This window comes from Aedes aegypti, chromosome 3 (assembly GCF_002204515.2).
Source record: "Aedes aegypti strain LVP_AGWG chromosome 3, AaegL5.0 Primary Assembly, whole genome shotgun sequence".
NCBI lineage: Eukaryota > Metazoa > Arthropoda > Insecta > Diptera > Culicidae > Aedes > Aedes aegypti.
The window spans coordinates 63,885,792-63,905,397 of record NC_035109.1 but is presented as its reverse complement, the minus strand read 5'-3'; the positions used below and the strand labels follow the sequence as shown (position 1 = coordinate 63,905,397).

The 19,606-nt window shown below is 36.6% G+C and overlaps 1 protein-coding gene across 1 annotated transcript in view; it reads right to left on the bottom strand.

Annotated features, from left to right (window-relative positions):
- The window catches only part of LOC110677859 (cell death protein hid), a 305,227-nt gene that overhangs the window by 166,995 nt on the left and 118,626 nt on the right, over positions 1–19,606 (bottom strand). The window lies entirely within an intron of this gene.

Genomic DNA, 19,606 nt, shown 5'->3' with positions numbered 1-19,606 from the left:
TTGCATAACTCATGCAAAGCCATAAATTGCATTTGAAAATTTGTATTATATCTCCCGTTACTGTCCCTTGTACCAAAACGAACCAATGTATATAAAAGTCCAAAGTTTATTGGCCCCTGGTGGACTTCTGGCTCCCAGCAAGCATAATCCCATCGCACTGGTTCGCTTTCAGCCTGGTCAACGATGCAGCATCACTTCACTAGAACGCTACCCTCACAGATTTATTGCAATCACTTACCAACCATCCTACGGAGCCCAGACTGCTCGCCTTGCAGAAAGGGATTTGTTCCGTTTGAGCTCATGAAAAGTCCCCGTTTTAAGTCCGCAAGAAACGAGGTCGATTCTTGCGTGGGCTCTCAAGATGTTAATTAATGTTGCGCAATGGTGTACGAAACCGGTAGACGACAGCCGGCCAGTAGCCCCAACAGAGAGAGTCCAGGGCTTCGTTGGTGGAACCTGTTCCGAATTGAGAACACTTCAAGCCTCGAGGATACGGCACTTACCTGGAATGGGAAGAAGAACGAAAAGAAGGGAGCATTAAATTGAGAAACTATGTTGGCACTTTTATGGGCTGCAAAGTTTATAGGGGAGCATAAAAGCTGTTTCGTTTATTAATTGAGGTGCAGTTGAATTGATTGTTTATGGGTAGTTATGATTCCTTAATTTTGGAGATAATGTCATTTATTCCCGTTTTCAATTGATATCGAAGCACGATAAAAAAAAGCGAAGAGAAACATCGCATCTGTATCGGTCTATGAACGGAAATGTTTTGCAAGTTGTAACAAACTTGATAAATAGCAGCAGCGAAGGAGAGCTCCAAAGAGAGAGTGATGATAAATTCCATTTTTCTCGCATATTTACCATTAGGGGTAGGTGTTTTTCTTTACTGGCATGATAAATAAACCCCAAATATGTATCTGATAGTAATGGTGTCCCCTAGGTTAGGAGCCTTATTAGATGGATTTAATCATGCACTGTTAGTATAATGACAGCTGTGACAGTTGAGTCTGTTTATCGACTCTTATGATGTGTTGCGGATCATGATTGTTACAGAGAGCGATAAGTGAGAGATACTCTCAATTTCCTATATAACCCCTGATACTAATAAAGAAAATGAAAAAAATGCTATTTAAATTTAAAAATAGTGCTTTTTAACATACTAATTGAATGTATCTCGAAGTCTTGATTCCGTATTTCAACATTCATTGAAACAACATCGCAATGCAAATCAAATACTCTAATTGCTCAACAAACGGCGTTTAATTGCACCTATTAATTATTTCTCGCATATCGCAATCAACCACCACGGACCAAACGCCTTCCCACCTAATGAACACTAATGTGCCCCTGTCAAAAATCCAACCGGCAGTCATTTACATTTCCACCAACCAATCGCGAAAAATTGAACCGAAACTATCTGCACCAATGTCACACACCTCCAAACACTCCAACGCGGGACAATTTCACAATTCTTAAGCAGATCTTAACGCCAACTCGCACCGATCGCGAAGGATGGATGCCACAACGTAGCTAGTCTTATTAATGCAGAATAAAGTAAAACCAATTGCATCGCAATACCGACGATTCATATGAAACCGATTGAGGCGACGACAATCACGCAAATCAGCTTAGCCATCGCCCTAAAAGGACAGTATTGGACGAAAAAATTGGAACTTTTACGTATTTTTTATACGAAATGCTCAGCTGTGCAGCAATAAACAACAATACAAATATATTTTTTTCTGAAGCAACAAATACCGCTATTTACAATTAAGGGTTGCTGATTGTATTACCGTTTTCAAAAATATCGTCTAGTACTTGAGAAATTGGGTTTAAAAACTGCATTATTTAACGATATTAGTCAACTGGCATACAATTTTACCAGCTTGTATGACGATTTATTTACTTAACCCCTCTACCAGCAGCTTCATTTTTTACCGCTAAAAAAATATTCAAATCACGATAACTTTTTTATTTCTTGATATTTTTGCACCATTTTTTCACAAGATCTCAAAATACTCTTCTAGTTTGTGAATCCGTGTCGATATTAATAGTTGGTGATCTATTTTTCAAGATATTCCGATGTTCCTTGGGGGACTGACATTCTTCATATAAAATGTCTTTGACGGTCATTTTCTTTTTGATCAATTTATCAAAAAAAAAAAAAATAAATAAATGTGTGTACTAAACAATTCCAGGTAATAAGGAACTACTCTGAAAAAATAATACAAATCGGTTCAGTATTCTTGGAGAAATCTGAAAATTACGACATAAGGTTTTTTAAAGTTCTCAAGATCTTTATTTGTCCAACGTGGTACCAGAAACATAAATGCTCATTAGTCAAAGCCGGCTGCAACAAATTGCTTCATTTTTTCACAACATACTCGCATTAATGTATCATTCCGAGAAGTGAATATCCGAATACGATAAAAATTCTGTAGCCTGAGAAATTAACATGAGTTATGGCCAACGCGTCGGTCCCCCAAGGAATTTTGGAATATCTCCGGATCCAGATGACCAATGATCAATTTTGACAAAGATTCTAAAACCAGAAGAGTTTTTTGAGAACTTGAGAAAAAATGGTGCAAAAATATCGAGAAATTAAAAAGTTATCGCGAATTGAATATTTTGTTGACGGTAAAAAAATGAAGCTGCCTGTAGAGGGGTTAATAAGCCACATAATATTTTACATATCCAAATCCGGTACGATTTACAAAGAGATATGAAATTATTTTATATAATATATAGTTAGTAGTAGACTCCATAAGATTTTTATCTGAACCGCTCAGGTTCAATTCCTTCAATTCACTTACGAAAACTCTTAGGTTATATAGAAATCCTTAAAACTCTTCACTGTTAAAGCTTTCTGGAAAGATACTGCCAAAATTATAGTGATCTATGCCCTGGAATGATCTAAGAAAAAAACGATGTAAAAAAAAATAGACGAAGGTTCTCTGTGATTCACACATTTTCATGATTTTACTATCAGGATACTGAAATTAGTATTTTACTCTACCGGAAATTTAATGCTTCCATATTCCACTACATTTTTTCCATATGCAGGCCCAGTTTTTCAATTATTTTTATTGAAATTTTCATAGTTTTGTTTCAATATTGCGAAATTTTCTTAAAGCTTGAAATACGCCATAATTTTGACCCGAATTAACAGAGACTGTAGAATTATCTGCAAGTTGTCTGTTTGCATTGTTCTTCTTAACAGTAATATCTTTAACATAAAAATTTTAAAGTAAGGTACTTTGAAAGGCCCATGTAACTATTTCTGGAACCTGTTAGTAGATCAACTGGGTGAATCTCGTGTATTTCTCTGACAAAAAATTGTACAGGAAATTATTCAGCATTCCAGATAGTCCAATGTTGTTGAGGTTTCCTCACAATATTTCTATGGAAGCTGAATTAAAAGCACCCCTAACATTTGAAAACATACATACAACTTGCCTATTGTTTTTATTCTTTATCTCAATGAGTCATCTAATCACCTCTAATTACCTTCAAGACTTGATTGAGAACGATTCAATCTAAATTCAATTTCATAATCTATTATGTAAGTCTTTTCAAGTATTTGATACAGCTGATTTTTTTATGCAATAGTCATGTAGTGATTTGTATTGTCGAATTCGAGTAACATTACAATTTGCTGAAGTTTTTACAGATTTTATTTTTGTTAAACTTATCTTTTCTATGCATGGCGTTTTCAGCTCATTTTGTACCAAGTTCCCCCTTCAAGAGATCTGACACGGGCCCCCGATGCCCAAATCCGGCACTGCGAGGAAGTGTCATTTTTTTCCCTCTCGGGTTGCGCGTTCTTTCGCTGGGCAGTTCGTCGAGAAAACAAGATGAAGTGTCATTTTTTCCCTCTCGAGTTTCGCGTTCTTTTTTCCCACTCGGGTTGCGTGGTCTTTTGACGGGCAGTACGTCGAGAAAGCCCGAGCAAGCGTCATTTTTCCCCTCTCGGGTTGTGCGTTTTTTTGACGGACAGTGCGTCGATAAAGCCCGAGCAAGTGTCATTTTTTCCCTCTCGGGTTGCGCGTTCTTTTTGCCGGGCAGTGCGTCGAGAAAGCCCGAGCAAGTGTCATGATTTTCCCTCTCAGGTTGCGCGTTCTTTTTGCCGAGCAGTGCGTCGAGAAAGCCCAAACAAGCGTCATTATTTTCCTTCACGGGTTGCGCGTTCTTCTTGCCGGGCGGTGCGTCGAGAAAGCCCGAGTAAGCGTCATTTTTTTACCTCTCGGGTTGCGCGTTCTTTTGCTGGGCAGTGCGTTGAGTAAGCTCGAAGCAATCCCAGGTTTTTTCTTGTTTTCTTTTTGTTTTTGAGTGCTTTGATATGGCCCGAGCAAACGAGTCGTTTATTTTTTCGTTTTTTCGGCTTACGCGCATTTTGTTGGACAGTGCTTCGTGAAGTCCAAGTGTTAGTGTTCTTGTTTTGAGTCATCAGAGCGATATTCTGCATGAAGAGCAGAAGTATTACTCGTCTCTAGAGTGATTTCTTTCTCAGTTAGTTTGTACACGTTAAGTGAAGCTGAAAGTGGATTGTGGCTGCTCAGTCGAGGATGAAGGATCAATTGGTGAGATCGTTTCATGGTTTTATGTCAAATCTGTAATACATGTATGAATGCACAATACAACGGTGGGACGTAAATACGACTTTGAGAGTGTCGGCATAAACTCTTAACATAAATTACTTATGTTTTTATTTTTTAACTTTTATTTTTGTAATTAAGAAAGGAATTTGAATTTTGACACTAAAAGTGAAGACTTTCAAAAGGTTATTTTTATTCAACAAACCGTTCGTCACTTCAAGTGTCGACATTATTTTCTTCTATATAGATATTTTCCATATCAATTAAATACATTATATTTATAAGCGTGTTTATATCTTACAAATAAACGTTTATCAATACATTGATAACATTGACAATACATTGACCTTGTATAGATCGAGGCACTGAATTATGCACACTGAAGAAGATTATAGCCAATCCCAGTCAAACTTCTAATTGATTCTTTGTGCATCTTCACTGACCTCGGACAATCACGAAATAGCAACCATTGAGATTTGAAGTCAGTCTAAGCTAAGCTAACGAAAACATATCAAAAATTTTAATTAAAATTTCGATGCTGAAGTAGCAGTTTACGTAACAAGTTGCAGAATGATGCAAAATGATTCTTAGATGATCCATAACTGTGGGGTGACTGTACAATGATTTTCGCAATTTCGTAAATGACCACTTGAGGATATCATAAATCATATAACAGGATACTTTCACAATTTCTGAAATCAGTTGCATTATGACTTTTATGACACTGCGAAATTCAGTGCTAAAAAGTAGGTTGTTTCATGACGAATTGACGTGATGGAAAACAGCCTATTTCAAAATAATTGTTTTTGCAATTTCTCATCGTAATAGGCTGTTTTTCATCACGCCAATCTGTCATGAAACGGCCTACTTTCCTGCACTGAAGTATGCAGTACTGGAAAAGTCATTACGCAACTGAAACCAGTGCTGTAATGATTCATTACGCAATGCTTTCTCATGACGCAACTGTTTTGAGTTGCGTAAAGAATTTTTCAGAAATTGTAAAAAAATGGCTAATGCATTCCGATATAATTTATGGTTATGGTTATGGTTTTCTACGATATTGCAAAAAAATGTAACTCGTCGCAGAACTCGATTTTTACAGCACTCGTCGTAATTATTCTACTCGGTAAGCCACGTAGGATAAATTACGACTCGTGCTGTAAAAATCATCATTCTGCAACTTGTTCCGTAAACTACTATTATGCAACAAGTTGTAAAATTCAGATTTTTTTTTCAGCACGAATCGTACATTTATTTAATGACGATTGCTGAGTCGAATAAATACGACGAGTGCTAAAGAATTGAGTTTTGCAACGCGTTGCAAATTTTTTTTTTGCAATTACGAAAATTGTTGTTATAGTTTCTCGATTTCCCAAATTGGTCATATTGCATGGAAAAATTGAAAATGTTGCCAATATATTGTCTATCGCTGTACGTACCAACGCGCTGCAGTTGGTGGGTGTCGGGGTGCGAGGCGTTTTTTTACATTAAGATTAGATGTTGTATGCAATTTGTTAATCCAAAATCACAACTTTTTTTCCGCTGATCTCCAACACACGGTAGGAGGAATAATTAATTCAACCATATGTCATTGGCTCGTTACACGGTGGAACGAGGTGCATTAACCACCAATGCTAACTAGGACCCAAAGGCTTGATGGTGTTGTTATTCGCAATGTTTAGATTGATCTCTCCGAGGCTGCAAAGAGGTCCATGGGTTTCTCGAAGGGGTTGCCCTCTAGTCACTTCAAGTCGGTGGGAAGGGTAGCCTAATAAGCCTTGGTTGAGCGACTGTTTGACTATACTATGCTATGGAGGAAAACCAACTTGTCATTCGATGTCATTAATCACATCGCTGTTGAAGAAATAAATGACTATATGTGCCTTGATTGGGGCTGCAATGTGTGGCTTTTCTCTAAGAAAATTTTGCCTTGACACTGCGTAACGCTCGGAATAGGTCACTTGTTTGTGAAGGGTTTTCCTTTGATGTCAATTCAAGCAATAATGACTCGAAGCAAATTCTAATGGCAATTTCTACTCTTGGGTCAAATTAACTTCAGAATACGGTCAAATCCTTCCTGAAGTTTCAATGAAATTTCCTGCGACTAGAGCTATGTTGAATCTATGAATTGATTGATTGGAAAAAGTCATCTATCAATGACCAGAAGCCATTTGTAAATGCATCAGTTTCCTCGCAGTTTACACATCTCATCTATTGGGGTCACTTTCGATCGCCATGATACGCAATCATCGTATTCTAACGCCTTATCCCATTTAACATACATTCGAAGTAGTGCAACCTAATTGCTTTACAATTATAACTAACCTAACGGTGCTTTAAGACTACTACAGGGCCCTGCCATTAGAGCTCCCGTCACACTCTCGGCCCAGCGATAATTGCACACGCAAAGTAAGTCTGATGACTATTCGATTCCCTATCCCTTGGACGGTTTTCTTGGCTTACAAGCAAGCGTGTTCCCTGGATTAGAGGTCTGCATCATCTACGACGACCTACGTCGTCATCGTCTTCTTCTTCCCTCCGGAGCTTCTGGGCTACACGATCAGCATAATTGATTTGTATGGTCCTAATCGATGACCGTCTGCACACAGCTCGAGCCACGGTTAACGCCCTTTTCATGTGGCTATATCATGGTTCTATGTGGACGTGATGCAAAGCTTCTTTGCATACGCTCGGGTTCAAAAGATTTCTATAAATTATAGTGCTGATAAGCATTTATGCTGGAGACGATGACGGTGCGATGGAAAAATACACTGAAACCTCCATGCACGTAATCGATTGGGGGGTTCTTGAATATAATTCTACATAACTGGAATTCACGCCCTTGAAATTCAGTTTTGTATTACAAAATGTAGATTCATATAAATAAACTAGAAACTTGACATATGCCAAATGGTCTAGCTGTTCTAGGGGGAACATTATATCAGATCTACAAAAGTAATCAGTTACCTTTAAAAAGTTCATAATCAAGGTTAATTTCCAAACATACCATGACCCCACAGTTATGGATCAAATAGTGTGGTGTCCAACCTATAAAATTCAATAAAACGACATGGAAAACGTAAAATTGTAATTTAAAAGCATGAATTGAATCGTTTCAAATTGGAACTTTGGTTAGTAAACTGTTTTGAGTGTAATATTTACATAGGATTGCATACAAATTAAAAACTGTATCGGTTTCTGAAAACCATATTATGGATCAATGTTCATATTATGGATCAAATTGTGACATATTACGGATCAGTGCGCAAAATCAAGAGATTTTCAACTCAATGCATCTGTATTGCATGATTTAACGAAAGTTAACAATGTGTCACATATTACTGCAAATAATTGCAGTGTTAGAGCTGGAAACAAGGGTGAAATTCCCTTTTTTGTGTGATACTGCATTGTAGTTACTGAGACATGAACTGTTTTCGCTCCACATCAAGTTTTCCACCCATTTTTGTCTGCTAAATAATGAAATTTACAAACCTTGATGTTTTATGAGTTTTATTTTTAGTGCTATTGTCTGAAAATGTCGAATTCAATGCTTAAAATGGCAAAAATCTACATTCTTTGGAAGTGATCCATAACCGTGGTAAACAATCATTTCCTGGTCCATATTATGGATCACTAGTTAGAAGTGCCAATATTCGGTATTAAGAATCAACAATCAAGAAAAATGTTTTCCAAAGATGAATTCATACTAAATCGAAGCGAACGAGCATGTTTTATGCTATAACATTTGAATTTTTCCACCTGTGGGAGCTTATGAATGCTGACGGCACTTCTTACAGAAAACGACCATATAATGGTAGCTGTGTGGTACCAACTAAACATTTGTCAAATACACCGTTATTGAGGAGTTGAATGTTGTGCTTAACATTACAAATGATAGGAGACAAATAGTATAACACGGGAAAAATATGTTTCACGTCAACGTTTATGTTTTGAGCGAGTTATCCGATGTTGAACGTCAAAGTGATCCGTCACTGTGGGTGATCCGTAACTGTGTGGGCATGGTACATACACACACAGCCGTAGATGTCGCATTCTCCTCTTTCATTTTATTCCGGGATCGTTAGTATCATATGATTCCGGGAAACATACGTATAAAATTTCCACGAATCTGATGATATTTTGTCGAAATTGAAATCACGAAGAGTTCAGCAGGATTCCCAAGATATTTTCATAATTTTTCCACTTGAAGGTTTCTCATTGAATTCCAATAGTAACTCAACAGGATTCCTACAGAATTCTCAAAGATAAAATCCACATGGGATTCCCATAGGTTTCTCACAATTCTAGCAGTGATTCTATACAATTCACCCAGTATTTTTATACAATTCTCACAATATTGCTAAAGGTTTCGCATGATTTTTCTCAGAGAATTTTCACATGACTCTTATGGGATTCCTACATAACTCCCAAAGTATTTCCACTGGATTCTCTCAGGAACAATAATTGTTTGCCACATAATTCCAACATGATTTCCTAAATTCACACCGGATCCTTTCAGGATTTACAGAGGATTTTCACAGGATATTCACATGAATCCCAGCATTCACACAAGATTCCCAATATATTTTCAAACCATTTAATCACTATTTTCACAATATTTCCACAACAATTGCACAGTATTTCAACATAACTCTCAAAGAATTCCCACAGTATTGCCACTGAAAGCTCAACATTCTCACAAAAATCCTAGGATTTCCATTCAACTATTCCCATAAAAATATCAGAATCCTCTCTGGAATACCAGCATCCACACTGGGATATAAGAATCCTCACTGGAATCCCAAAATACACATAAGAAATCTAGGATCCATACTGTATTCCTAGGATCTACATTGGAATCAAAGGATCAAAACGGGAAACTAAAAATCCCCACTGGTATCCCAATATCTGCACTGAAATTCTAGGATCCACACTGAAAATTTCTGGATCCACACTGGAATGCCAGTATTCACCTTGGAAACCAAGGACCAATGTTCCAATCCCAGGATCCACATTAAAATCTCAAGATTCACACTGGAATGCCAGGATCCATACAGAAGTCCTAAAAACTGGAAACTCAGGATACACATTAAACTACCAAAATTCACACTAGAATCCCAGGATCGGCTATGAAATCCCAGGATAATTCCATTGTCCATACTCAAAATTGATTTTTTTATTGGCGCAACCTAGTGGAAGAAATATCAATTGAAAAATCTGTCATTAGACTGCTCTTGAGCTCTTTCACATCTTTATAGTGTCGAATTATTCAAAGTTTTTTTTTATTACAAAAATAAAAAGGGAAAGGGCATGTTTTTGTAAAACATAAATTATTTATAAATAAAAGTTTATGGCGACGCTCACAGTGACGACTCATTTATAGTCGAATAATCATATGTTTGCAATTTCCTATCGTAACAAGCTGTCTTTCATCACACCAATTAGTCAAGAAACGGCCTACTTTACTGCACTGAATTATGCAATGTGGTTATAGTCATTACACCACTGATTTCAGTTGAGTGGTGACCATTACAAAACGCTTTTCCATTACGCAACTTTTTTGAATTTCGTAATGAGTCATAACACAACAATTTTTTGAAATTACGAAACAGTGGGTAACACATTTCAATAGGATTTCTGATACTCTCAAGTGGCATTTTAGGAAAGTGCAAAAAATGTTGTGCAAACTCGTTGCAGAACTCGATTTTTACAGCACTCGTCGCAGTTATCCGACTCGGCATGCCTCGTTGGAGAAATCTACGACTCGATGGTAACGGTAAACTGTGTATTAATACATATTTAACAGAATTGAAATTATAGCATGAAACGAGCTCGTCAATTGATCTTCCTTCCTTGACTGAACTCCGGATTTTCCAGAGAATCCGGTAACACAGTTCTGTTCTAAGCTCCGACATTTTTTTTTTTTTTGGGATTACGGTAAGTAATGCTCGTATTACTGCAAGTATTGTCTCCATTTTTCTGTATATTTTTCTAGTATATGAGATGTGTTTATTTTTCTAGTATATGAGACAGATTACTCCTCAGATTCCACCACGGAATTCTACAAGAATGCCTCCAAAGATTGATCTACAAATCATTAAAAAAAAGTCCTTAGTTCTTCAGTAGTTCTTCTATCCAGTAATTCTTCTATCGGTTTCGCTATGCTTGAGTTCAAGATTTCATAAAGGACAGTAATTTCTCAAAATATACCTTTACCGATTTCTTAAGGCTTCCTCCAAATTTTCGTTTTTTTTTTTTTAAAGATTTCAACCATGAATATCTTTAGGTATACGTTTTGGAAATACTATAAAGATTCAGTTTAATATTTCTTCAGGAAATGCTGAAGAACACAAAATTCTTCCAGGGAATTGTAAGAGATATTTTCCAAAGAAATTTTGCAGCAACAGAAAAAATGCTGTAAAAATCCTAACGGTTTATTTAGAAGAAATCCTAAAGTAACCACTGTATTCTATTCCTGCAAGGATGTCTGAAAGAACTCCAGGACTAATAATAAATAATAATCCATTTATTTATCTTTTGATAATAACATTAATTTACAATAATAAACACATACAATTTCAAGAATTTCCTTATCTATACTTAAGTTTAATCCATGTTGCACAATTTCTTTTGAATTCTGTGGCGCATCTTGCATTTCTTATTTCAACTGGTAATTCATTAAAAATCCTTATTCCATTGTAATAGATTGATCTTTGGGTACTAGTCATTGTAAACGGCACAACACGTAAATCATTACTTCGTCTAGTTCTATAGTTATGAATGTTTCGTCCTCGTAAAATAATATTCGTCAAGTATTCCGGCAAGAGATCATTTGTCAGTTTAAAAATCAGATTCAGCACATTAAAAATAATACGCTCTTTCACAGAAAGCCATTGTAGCGCTTCCAACATGTTTTTAATTGGTGTGTACCTGCCACAGTTCAAAATGTATCTTAAAAATTTATTTTGTAATCTTTGTAATCGTTTTAAGTGAGTATCGCTTGCTAAGAATAACACTGAAGAGCAATAGTCAATATGTGGCGCCACTAATGTTTTATACAAAAATATTTTGCTCCAAAACTTCAGTTGACTGTTTAAACGAACTAGCATACCATACTTTCTTGCTACTTTTTTTTTTACGTTATCGATATGTGCTCTGATTGTCAATTTTTGGTCAATTAGGACTCCAAGGTATTTCAAAACATCTACTCTTTCTACTTCAATTCCTTCAATATCAATTCTTAATTCTGTGTAGTTTAATTGCTTCTTGTTACTAATAACCATCGATTTAGTTTTCTGTACGTTCAATTTGAGTTTTTTTTACTTTTAACCACTTGTTTAACAATTTTACATCATCTTTTATTTTTCCCACTGCAATCTTTTCATCCTGCTCTGCAACAAAAATAACCGTATCGTCCGCAAATAAATTTATATCACAATGCTTAATGGCTTTTTTCATATCATTTATATATAAAATAAATAAAATCGATCCTAAATCGCTACCCTGTGGAACTCCTAGCGGCACTGATTTTGACGAAGATATACAATTCCCGTATTGACACACTTGCGTTCGGGCAGATAAATACGACTCAAACCATTTGAGAACATTTCCTCCAATACCATATTTACTTAAAGTCGTTAACATGTCCGGACGCGATATCGTTTCAAATGCACGTTTGAGATCTAAAAACAAAACAACAATCGTTTTCTTTTCTTCTATCATACGCTTCCATTTATACAATAATAAGTTTAAGGCTGATTCACATGAATGGTTTTGCCTAAACCCTGATTGCTCATCTATATAAATAAAAATGGAATGGTGTTTGTATGTCACGAAATGACTTACGAACGGGTCAACGGATTTGAATGATTATTTCTCCGTTTTGTTGTCCCAGGATGTTCATCGAGAAAGTCGGAAAAACATGCTTGAACGGAACTGTCTTTTCGTATGAGACGATCCACAGCGTTTTTCAACAGCCTACTTGATGGCAAGACAAAGTTTGCCTGGACCACTAGTTTACTATAATTTTCTGCTCGTTCAAGTAATCCATTAATTGGTCTTTAACAATGATTTCTAACACTTTCTCATAGATAGGTAACATGTTAATTGGCCTGTATTCCTCAGAATTTGTTGTTCCGGATACTTTTGGTATCGGAACCACCGTTGATTGCTTCCAACTACTAGGGAATTTTCCCTGCTCAAGAGAATCATTAATAATGTCAAGTAAATACTCTCCAGTGACTTCTAAGAAATCTGTAAGTACTTGTAAGTTTACATTATCAATGCCCGATGAACTACCAATTTTAGCAATAGCTTTTCTCATTGTGTCATACGAGATTCTGTGAAAAACGTTCCAGCTGTGTGTTATCTGGCCTTCATCATTGCCAAAGCAGTCGCAAACGTTATCTATGCTATCATTAATTTGTTGAACACTGTCAACGAAATAATTGTTAAACTTTTCACAAATTACTTGATCGTCATCGACATCAATACCATCGAAGCTAATTATACTTGCTAGTTTCTCTTTATTCTTCCACAGCGATTTCAATGTTTTCCAGAGTTGTTTGCTATTACCTCTATTTTGTTCAATTTTTTTCTGTGTGAATTCTGCTTTAGCTCTTCTGATAGAATATGTATACTCATTTCTCAAAACTTTGTATCGTTGCCAATCGGCTTCATTCCAACTAGTACTAGCTTTCTTGTACGCGTCATCTCTTGCTTCTTGTAATGTTTTCAATTCTACTGTGTACCATTTTTTTTCTGCTATTACATTTTATGCTCCTTACAACTACAAGTCTGTTTACGTTCTCTTTCAGCACAATACTCAACACATCAGCTTTTTCATCTAATTGTCTTTCACTGTTTCTTGGCATACTATTTCTCAGCAGCGAGAGGAATGCATTTTTAGAATACTTTTTCTAACATTTAATTGTGATATAATTCTCTAATAGGGGGCCCAGATAGCCGTAGCGGTAAACGCGCAGCTATTCAGCATGACCATGCTGAGGGTCGTGGGTTCGAATCCCGCTGGTCGAGGATCTTTTCGTTAAGGAAGTTTTCTCGATTCCCAGGGCATAGAGTATCTTCGTACCTGCCACACGATATACACATGCAAAAATGGTCAATCGGCAAAGAAAGCTCTCAGTTAATAACTGTGGAAGTGCTCATAAGAACACTAATCTGGGAAGCAGGCTTTGTCCCAGTTGGGACGTAACGCCAGAAGGAAGGAAGGAATAATTCTCTAATGGTTGTGAAAATTCCTCGAATTTAATTTCAATTGTTTCATGATCGGAAATTTTACTGTCTTGTGCAATAAATACATTCAGCTTGTCGTCATTACAGAAAACTAAATCAATAATGGTCTGTGATCTTGAAGTACATCTAGGGTAGAAGTACCAATTATGGCTATAGTATCAATTATGGCAATAGTGGGAACAAAAAGAGATTTTTCTTATTGTTTCACTAGACTATAATGGCTTATATTCACAGGAATGATTAAACTATTTGTTTTTGATGGTAACTTAACCTTGAAAAGAACATTCGTGCAATAAGCTTCGAAAAATGAACATTTGAAAATTTTGCCTCACATATATGTCACCTTCTTAGCAGTTGGCTAAGGGACCTCCGTTACGAAATGTATGTTTTCATCCGGATAAACTGTTTCAACCGATGAATGTATGTTACCTAGTGAGAACAAATGAATACATTTAGCTGGTATGCAATCAATTCTACTGTTTAAAGTTGGAAATCGTGTTATTTCCACTATGTCGATAACTGGTACAAAGAGTGTATGAGAGCCCAATTATGGCAATACTCTGGAGGCGGTTTGTTTACATTTTTTGATAAGTAAAATAAAAGAAGTAAAGCTATTTTACGGGTGACTTCCACAACGGGACGGTTCGGTAAGGCATTATCTTCATGTTTTGTACTCAATTACTAAGATTTTTCAATCACACGTTCGAAAACGTTCGCGAGCGGAAGATGCTAATTTCATGATAGAGAGGGGTTTTCAGCGACACTCGATTTTTGAATTTTTCCTCTTTTTTCGTTAAAAATTGGCACTGGAAAGGTAATGTGAGATCATTAATGCTGTTTTGTATCATAATTTGCATTTACACTACATTTTGACTTCTTTTTCGAAAATTAATTTTCTCCCATGAACCCATTGCAAAAAAATGATTTAACATCTATTTAACCCAAAATTTCTGGAAAATTTTATGAACGATATCTTCATTACATATTAGCGTTGCATTATCATTCGCTCTTTATGGCGTTTGAGTTCATTTCGTGCAAATATTCGATAGTCCATAATTGGTACACTTTTATGTCGAATGCTAGGAACGCTATTGCCATAATTGGTACAAAGACATCGCTTTTTAAAATTCATTTTTAGAAGCTTAAAGTCAATTTAGTACTAAAACTGTTTAAATCAACAGATTCGTAAGGCTAGTAAACTAGTAATTGACACCAACAAGTCATGCTTGCGTTTTAGAAACGCGGTCACAACTTGATTTTTATTACTACTGTTGACATATTGCATCCATAATTGGTACACCTACCCTAGTCGCGTCTTTTACTTTTTGGTTTAAATCAAAAGACTCCATTATACTGCGCAGATTTCTACTATCGCTGCTGTGTTTCCAATTGATGTTAAAATCACCAGCAATAAAATTCATTCCTTTGTCATCGAGTACTTTCTCAAGCCAGTTTTGTTCCAAATGATGATGATGATGATATAGGCTACCATCTATTGTAGCAAGGTATCCACCGGTAGCAATGGCCTATTCTAACAAAACAATTTGTTCAAGATTGTATGACTATTCGTATTCAATCATACTCCTGTCTGAAGGGCCAAAAACGAATGGCGGACCCGTAAGCAGAGACACTTACGCGAAACCCGCAAGGAAAAAGAATCTCCTTCCAAAAGTAAGTTCACACGAACAGTCGTACAATCAAGCCCTTGCTTGTCAGAAAGACACAATAGATGGGAAGAAGAGCCCGCCCTTTTTCCACGAAATGTTAGCGATAGGAAGTTGACAGTTTCACTCTTCCTATCCATCTCGCTTCAATCGGGTGCCCTGATGGTCCCACCCAACCCAAAATGCATATAACATTGGAAATATAATCAAATAACACAAGTCATCATGGAAAGATCTCACCGGTTTTTTTTTTTATCCTTGTTGTATTTTGAAACTGGTCGTCGCAACGATGTCGTCGAACTATTTCACCGCTAGCTATTAAGTATCATTTATGCGAAACTGTTCAAAAACCGAGAAAAAAAAAACAAACTTCCACTCCTCCGATAAAGCGATACGAAAATCAAATCTACTTGTTGGGCTTCTCAAACTGCACTGCCCGAAAATCGAAAAAAAAAACTTCCATTCCGACGAACCGAAAGCCAAAAAAAACACTTCTGCTATGCGAAAACTGTACCCGCTTGCTTGGAGCAAAAGAAGATCAAACGGTAGAGTTGCCAAAATCGAACGGGCACTGTATTAAATTTGCAACACTCCAATTGAACACCACTGTCCATGCCCAGTTTTCTAATCGTACCGTCATCTTGCTCATACCCGCTTCTCTTTCCCGCTTCCGAAAGATCACTTTAATCAGTTGGTGTGGGTTATACTCGCAAGCGAAAATTCTCCACACGTTCACCTCTCTCACCACACCACATCCACCCGTCCTACCTTTCACTACCACTACTACTGAGACCGCGTTCACTCATACACTAATCGCTTCCCCCGCGCATGCTGTCGCCAATCATTTTTTTTTTTTTCACTGCAATTCCACTTTTTTAAATTTTAAATTATTAACTTTTAATCCATTTTCCAACTGAAATTTAAATTGCACTCGCGACTTTGCTCTTTTCTACGTTCGGATATGTATTTTTCGTCGATTTTACATTGATATTTCCACAATTTTTCACTATTTGAGTACCACGTTAAAAATGCACAACCTTCCCTCAGCCAGTGCTGCCCAGCAGCCAGTTTTGTTCCAAATGTACCAAAAACTGTTGTTCATTACCACTTGGTGAATGATACAACAAGCCGTACACTCCAGAAGCCCTTTGACTACTTTTATGGCAACGAACCAATTTAGTCCACAGGTTGAATTATCAACAACATAATATTTAATAGATTCATGAATATATATTATTACTCCACCAGTGTGCCTAGACATAGAGAAGCAACATAAAATTTTATAATTTCTTATACTGTACTCTCTTATTCCAACATCTGAAGTCAAATGAGATTCCGTCAACATAATAAGTTTGGGCTTTTTTATATTCACTAGTATTTCCAAGTCAGCGAAATGTGACGTAATTCCAGCAATATTTAAAAGAACGACATCCGTCGTTCTTTCTGATTGCTATGCATTATAATTTATGTAGCTCCTTGAAATTGATATTCTTCTCAAATAAATTGGACAATCTACACTCCATGATGAATGTCTGACGTCAAATTGTGTTTTCCTTTCTCTGTTGGAAAAGATACAATTTACGCAAAATTCTTGGTCTGATGAACAATCTTTAACATCATGCCTTTCAGCACACTTAGCACAATGAAGGTTATTCCTACATTCACTTGACTTATGCCCGTATCCGCAACATTTAAAACACCGGAAGTGAGAATTCGTCCTCTGGGTTTCTCTTCGACGGAACACATTTTAAAACTTTGAGGTACTGAACATCTTCAATATCGTTCTTATCACGCAAAATACTAATCAATTCATTTGAATTGTAATTACCTCCCACTCCAAGGATTTTTAATCTCGGTTTCTTTGGTTGTTCAATATCAGCTGTATAGCGATCACTTAATTTCTCATTGATGATTTTTACAAACCCTTTGGCCTCATTTTCATTATCACATTCAACAATTATTGACCCATTCATGCCATTCCGAACACTTTTTATTCCAACTTGTGCGGGATTGATGGTACTTCTTACTTCTTTTTTAGTTTGATGATTTGACTGCGTCGCATTTGGTTTGACGCGCACTGTACAGCCAAATTTCTTATTGGATTCATTGGCATTCTCATTCACTTCACTCACTTTCGCATTACTGACTTGCTGTGCCCTCGCACTCCTTATTGAAATCCTCGTTTTGTAGATAAATTGTAAGATAATTGATCAATTGATCAATTGATAATTGATGCTGCTGTGTTCAGGTCTTTTTTGATTTTTGAAAGAATCCATGGATATTTGGCTAAGAAATAACTGAAACAATGTTTGGAAGAGCTGCAAGAAATTTTCCTGTATGGAATGATGGAGATGTTCCAAAAAAAATTTCTTGAGAAGAAGTTCCTGAACAAAGCTATTACAAGATTTTCTGGTACAATCCCAAGAATCTAATTCATATGAGAGTGACTAGTAGAATAACTGAAAAAATCGGTTTATAAACTCCTGCAGGAATTCTTGTTGAGTTTTGAAAAAGAATCTCTAATCGAAAGTCGTAAAAAAACTGAGTTATGAATTATTGAGGGTTTTCATGAAAAAATAAAACCAAATAGCGTTGAAATTCCTGGAGCTAATTCTGCATAAAGGAACTTATCCCTTCCTCACATCTCTGGAGGAATTTCTTAGAGATTTTTTTGGAAAAATCTGTTGGCATTTATTGAGAAATTTGTAGGGGTGTTTTTGAAAGTATTTTAGAGCACATGTTTGAAGAAATCACATAGAAGGATCCCTGAAGCTTTTCCTCGAATAATCTGGGCAGAAATTTATTAAAAATTTTCGGAGAAAAGTGTCTCTGAAGATTATTTCGGAACATCGGGAATTTCTCATCAGAAAAAAGTGACTTTATAGACCATTTTGAGTAAAGAAGAAGCTTAAGAGACCTTCCATTGAAATTAAAAAATAGTGACTAGAGTCTGCTAGGAAATTTTAGGCGAGAAGTTAATTCATTTTCCTAACAAACGGTCACAACCATAAGGAGCCGGATATTCTTCTTGGCACTTTTGAGTCACAGTGGGCAGCTACTAAGCATACATTTGGGCACAATATGCGTCGAATTAAAAAGCTGGTTAAGGCAAAATTTCAGAAAATTCCGCCGACAAAAGCCTTCAATGCAAAAGTGAATCATGGAAGTGACTTAGTAGTTCTGCACCCTAAAAACCAATCTTCAGACTTTTCAATACCTTGAGAATAAGAAAAAGAGCCATACAAGCTCATACAGTACAATTCTATCAAGTTCTTAGTTTTTATAGTGTTTAAGGTTATTCTGAACTACTTGGGGAATGCATCAGGCCTTTAAGCGAAACGAATGACCTTCCAGAAATATGCAAACAAGGATATAACCCATACAGGCTTATATAGTTAGGTTTTACAAACTTTCAAGTTCAACGACTATTTAGGGTTATCCAATAACTCCTTAGGGACGTTCCTTAGCCTAGTAATAACGATCGCGGCTACAAATCAAAGCCATATTGAAAGTGTTCAGAATCTTTTCGTAATGGAAACTTCTTTGACTTCTTTGAGTATAAGGTACTTGATTGTGCTTCTTTTCCCAGAATGTCGGTTCCCCGAACGTCAGTTCCCAGAATGACCCGTTTCCCCGAAAAGTGGAGCAGTTCAACTAGGTGCGATAATAGTTTTCAGTGGCAGGATTGTGAATTAAAAAGAACTATGAGCGATTTGAAGCAGGAGGTATTTGGTCCTTCTCGTTTATACATATGTTGGCATAAATGCTGAGAACGGTAAAATGCATAAGAACCGCCGAACAAATAAAGAAGGGTGCACGTCAGATGACCAGTTCGTTCACCACCCTGGAATGTAAAAAGATATGACAATTCTGAGTTCCAACAACTTTTCGGGGAAGTGTGTTATTCGGGGAAACGGGATATTCGAGGAACTGGCATTCGGAGAACTGGCGCTCGGGAAAACGACATTCGGGGAACCGACTTTCGGGGAAAAGTAGCACAACCATCGTACTTGCCACATGATATATGAATGCGAAAAATGCTACTACTACTATGGAAGTGCTTGTCACACACTAAGCTGAGAAGCAGGCTCT